This window comes from Xenopus tropicalis, chromosome 9 (genome assembly GCF_000004195.4).
Source record: "Xenopus tropicalis strain Nigerian chromosome 9, UCB_Xtro_10.0, whole genome shotgun sequence".
NCBI lineage: Eukaryota > Metazoa > Chordata > Amphibia > Anura > Pipidae > Xenopus > Xenopus tropicalis.
Genome location: NC_030685.2, coordinates 11,076,216 through 11,082,295, shown reverse-complemented (window position 1 = coordinate 11,082,295; position 6,080 = coordinate 11,076,216).

The following is a 6,080-nucleotide window of genomic DNA, read 5'->3' as shown; positions in this document are numbered from 1 at the left end:
ACAGAGATCTTAATAGGGTGAAAATTAAAAATTGCTATCCCCTTTCCTTAATCTCACAACTGTTAGATAGATTAAGATCAGTAACAGTTTTTACAAAACTGGATTTAAGGGGGCATACAATCTAATCAGAATTAAACAGTGAGATGAATGGAAGAGGGCATTTAGAACACATTACGGTTATTAGGAATATTTGGTAATGCCATTTAGCTTATGCAACGCGCCCGCAATGTTTCAGTTCTTCATAAATAATATTTTCCGTGATCTTTTGGATCAGTTTATTGTTGTTTATTTAGATGATATTCTTATTTTTTCTGAAAACCTTGAACAACACAGGTGTCATGTGAGAACATTTTTACACCGTCTTTGAGTGAATCGGTTATATGCTAAATTAGAAAAATGCATATTTGAAGCATCTCATATTAACTTCTTAGGGTAGGGTTCTCCATTTCCCCAGAAGGTATTCAGATGGATCCTGATAAGGTAAAAGCCATACTTGATTGGCCAACTCCTACCAATATTAAAGAAATCCAAAAATTTCTATCAACGTTTTATCTGAAATTTCTCGTCTATAACAACTGCTATTACCCGACTGACACATAAAGGGGTACCCTTTGTTTGGTCTCCAGCTGCCCAATCATCCTTTGAAAGACTGAAAAAGTTATTTACCTCTGCACCCATTTTGCTTCATCCAGACCCTACCTTGCTCTTTATTACTGAGGTTGATGCTTCGGAGCCATTCTTTCCCAACGCCATGGGCCTAAGTGTTTACTACATCCTTGTACCTTTTTATCTCAGAAACTCACAGAATCAGAGAAAAATTATGATATAGGTAATAAGGAATTATTAGCCATTAAAATTGCTTTTCAACACTGGAGATATTTTTTAGAAGGGGCCAGCTATCCTATAACAGTGCTTACAGACCACAATACAGGCTCAATGCACGTCAAGCTAGATGGGCTTTGCTCTTTGCACGATTTAACTTCACCCTTACCTGACCTGCCACTAAAAATGGGAAAGCTGATGCTCTGTCAAGACCTCCTAGACTGGATGCTCCCCGCCCCAATGTCTGATATTCCAATTCTAGACAAAAAACACTTTCTATTCTTACAACCCTGTCCTGAAATTTGGCAAAAGATCCAAGACACCATTCACATTAATGCTGAAGCGCAAAATCTTTTAACCTCAGGTACTCTCAAATCCTTTAAAGGTCATTATTTTCATAATGATCTGATTTTCGTCCCTGCAATTTTAAGGGAAGAAGTTCTACACTTCTTACTTCATAGTACCCTTCCTGCGGGGCATCTAGGAATTGGGAAAACTTTGAACCTTGCACGCAGGACCTTCTGGTGGCCTGGTTTACGCACAGATGTTGTTGATTTTGTCTATTCATACCATATCTGTGCTAGATGTAAAGTGCCACGTGGGGTGGGGCCCTTAGGACTCTTACAGGCCCTGCCACTGCCTACTCGTCCTTGGGGATCCTTGGCTCTTGATTTCATTGTAGATATACCTCCTTCACATGGATTTAACACCATTTTGGTAGTAATTGATCATTTAACTAAACTTTATCCCATCTAAGGGTCTCAATTCCTCTGCTGTTACCCCTGAGACTGTAATTTCTGATAAAGGTACTCAGTTAAGTTCACGATTCTGGTAAGAATTCTGTAGGCTGCTTAGTATTCAAGTACATCTTTCTTCCGCTTTCCACCCACAGACGAATGGGCAAACAGGACGAACAAATCAGACACTCAAGCAATATCTCCATTCTTTTGTTACCTTTCTGCGGCATGATTGGTACAGTTTTCTGCCTACAGCTGAATTCTCTTATAACAACTCAGTCCATTCTGCTACTAAACTGACTCCGTTTTGTGCAGACTTTTTATTCCATCCATCAATATTTCTTGACACAGGTTGTTATTCTTCTCTCCCCTCTGTGAATAATCGTCTTGCTGATCTGAGGAAGCTGCAATCTAAGCTCCTCTCTATTGTGAAGGAAGCTCATTTAAGAGCTAAAAGATTTGCAGACTCAACACAGACCCAAGAGCTTGTTTTTCAGGTTGGAGATGAAGTGTGGTTATCCACCAAGAATATCAAACTCAATGCTCCCTCTACTAAATTAGGTCAAAAATTCCGTGTTCTGGATAGGGTCAATCCAGTCACTTACCGTTTGGACCTACCATCAACAATGAAGATTCATCCTGTGTTTCATGTAGCTCTGCTAAAACCATACATTCAATCCAGATTCCAAGCTTCTACTCTACCGCCACCTCCTGTTCTCACCGATGGTGAAAAGGAGTTTGTGGTGGCTAACATTCTCAATTCTCGCTTCAGTAAGTTGTTAGCAGAATTCCATAGGCAGCATCCTCAAAAACGTGAACCACAAGTGCCTGGTGGTCATCTTAAAAAGAGGGGGTAATGTTGGGAACCTAAGATCTGTTTTTCAGTAAACAAACAGTTAAATTAATCTCCTTGTGTATCAGCCAATCCTCTCTCAGGAGAAGCCTTTTATATCTCCTATATCTCAGTGATAATCTTGTTTAGTGTGTGAACCTTGAGATTTTTAAAAGCTTTTGTTTTTGTTCCTGAGTCATTTCAATTGATATTTTGTTACTAGTTAACAGTGAGCAGTGTTACTTGTCGGTGGTCGGATAGAAATTCTTTAACTTTAACTCTCTGCCACTGCTTGCTTTGACTCTCTGGGCAATTGTTACCTACCAGTCAAACAGCTAGAGTCACTCTCCCTGTGTATGTTTCTCCCAGGTCTTCTATGAGTTGTAACATTGTTATTAGACTGGGTTCTTACATGGGACTTGGAGCTTTCTCCAGGTTTTCTAGGAGTTTTAACATTGTTATTAGACTGGGTTCTTACATGGGACTTGGAGCTTTCTGGACCTGCAAAGCTCACTATTTTGGATTTTGCTCCTTTAGACCCCCGGGAGCAACAGGATGTAAATATTTTTGATTTTCCATCCTCCTCTTCCGGAAATCCACGGCAAAGGCATAGACTCTTCCTAGGACTGAGACTGCTTTTGTCCATTTGTCAGGTTCTTCATGGGGACATTTGGCCAGTGGACTGGGGGGGGGGGTTGAATTTGGGTTGTAAGTTGTAATTATTGGCCAGCATGTCGGTCTGAGTTATGTTAATTCTTTCTTGTGAAGTTTTTAATAAAAACACATAAAAACCCTGTTGAGTGCAGCCCCATCATCTGTGCTGTTTACTCCCTGCCACTGGGTCCTACCTGCCTTGAAGTTGGGACCTACTGGTTCCAAACAACAGCAGCCCAGATTTAATCAAGATCATATGGAGCGTTAATGTCAGGTTAATAAACCTATGGTTACTTTTGGGCAATAAGAAAGAGCCAAGAGAAAGGAGTTTAAGACAAGTTTCATCCCGTCAGTCACAGATGAAATTTTTGGGGGACATTTATAGTGGGCAAACTTGCACCAGAGCAGGAAGGACAAATGTTGGCCATACAAAGTGATCAGTTTATATGATGAGATCAGGTGGATCACAATGGGGCACATATACAGCAGAGCTGTAGTTCTGATACAAAAGTGCATTGGTTTTTTTTGTTTTTTTTTTGTCTATGTAAAGTTGGGAGGAACACGGGTCAAAAAAATTTCATTACAGTAATGATGCTTCATTGTTATTTGTATATGACAATACACTTGAAACTTGAACTTGAAACTTGTTTGGGTCCGCCCACACACAGACCAGGGATCTGTGGACTTGGTCACTCTAATGTTTGAAAACTACTGCACTAAGGTGCTATTGTTTAGTCCTCCCCAAAGAAGGAAAAGATGCCTGGGTACCCCTGGAACTATAGCAGGGTGACTGTTACCCCAATGTTTCTATATATCTGTAACCTTGTTATGGGCTAAGGGGGCCCAGCCTGAAGGCCAGTTAGGGGGGGATTTGGGGTGAGTGCTTATTTGTGATCTGGGTACCCCTGGAACTATAGCGGGGTGACTGTTACCCCAATGTTTCTATATATCTGTAACCTTGTTATGGGCTAAGGGGGCCCAGCCTGAAGGCCAGTTAGGGGGGATTTGGGGTGAGTGCTTATTTGTGCCCTGGGTACCCCTGGAACTATAGCAGGGTGACTGTTACCCCAATGTTTCTATATATCTGTAACCTTGTTATGGGCTAAGGGGGCCCAGCCTGAAGGCCAGTTAGGGGGGGATTTGGGGTGAGTGCTTATTTGTGCCCTGGGTACCCCTGGAACTATAGCGGGGTGACTGTTACCCCAATGTTTCTATATATCTGTAACCTTGTTATGGGCTAAGGGGGCCCAGCCTGAAGGCCAGTTAGGGGGGGATTTGGGGTGAGTGCTTATTTGTGCCCTGGGTACCCCTGGAACTATAGCGGGGTGACTGTTACCCCAATGTTTCTATATATCTGTAACCTTCTTATGGGCTAAGGGGGCCCAGCCTGAAGGCCAGTTAGGGGGGGATTTGGGGTGAGTGCTTATTTGTGCCCTGGGTACCCCTGGAACTATAGCAGGGTGACTGTTACCCCAATATCTGTGTATCTAATGTATCTATATACCTTGTTATGAGATATGGGGTCTGAGCCTAAAGGCCATTTAGGGTAAAAGGAACTGTTCAGTGTAAAAAAAAATGTAATCAATAAAGGCAGAAGTAATTGGAAGTCTAACGTAATAGCCAGAACAAAACGTGCTGCTTTGCATCCCTCTTACCTGTAATATAGTCATCTACTTGAATAGGGGCCACACGGGACATAACTAGTCAGTTAGTATTTATCCTATAGGCGCAGGTCACTAACTGAATAGTTATGTCCCATGTGACCCCTCTTCAAGTCGCTGACTAACAGGTTAGAGAGATGTTCTATTATGTTATGTATGTTATACTGTATATATATATATAGAATACTACAGTTCCCAAAATTCATCTGTTTGTCATTTCCTGTGTGTCATGGAAGTGATTACTTCCTGGTTCTGAGTTGTTTCCTGAACTATGTTTCCTGTTCCTGTGGGAATGTGTGTGATTTCTCTCTCTCCCTAGCTACATGTTCCTGCACTAAATTAGATAACAGTTTTTATTTGCATCTCTTCTAAATAAAAGTTATCATCAACTAAGGGTTGTGTGGAACTACGCCCCTCTGTGGCAGAATCTAATACCAAGGAACCCTTGAACTGTGCAATAAAGAGGCTAAGCCCCCCCAAACCTGCCTGGCACCTTAAATAAACAAACTAAACAAAACCTCACTCAGTTTCTGCACTGTCCTGGAAATCCTCTCCTGCAAGCTCTGGTTGGCTGTACTCAGCTGTGCTCTGATTGGATCTTTCTTCTTGTGGATTCTCCAATGAGAGCACAGTATTCTTGACAGACAGTAAAATTGACCAATCAAAGCACAGACAGGGCACGGGAGATGTTACAAACTGAAGGCAGTGCAGACATGAAGACTGAAAATGAGAATCTGCAGCTGTAACTTTACCTCAGAACCAACTCTCAACTTTTGCTGCAGATTTCATCCCCCTCCCACAGGTACTATACACAGGTACTATACTGTATCATCCCACTCCCACAGGTACTATACACAGGTACTATACTGTATCCTTCCACTCCCACAGGTACTATACACAGGTACTATACTGTATCCTTCCACTCCCACAGGTACTATACACAGGTACTATACTGTATCCTTCCACTCCCACAGGTACTATACACAGGTACTATACTGTATCATCCCACTCCCACAGGTACTATACACAGGTACTATACTGTATCCTTCCACTCCCACAGGTACTATACACAGGTACTATACTGTATCCTTCCACTCCCACAGGTACTATACACAGGTACTAAACTGTATCCTTCCACTCCCACAGGCACTATACACAGGTACTATACTGTATCCTTCCACTCCCACAGGTACTATACACAGGTACTATACTGTATCATCCCACTCCCACAGGTACTATACACAGGTACTATACTGTATCATCCCACTCCCACAGGTACTATACACAGGTACTATACTGTATCATCCCACTCCCACAGGTACTATACACAGGTACTATACTGTATCCTTCCACTCCCACAGGTACTATACACAG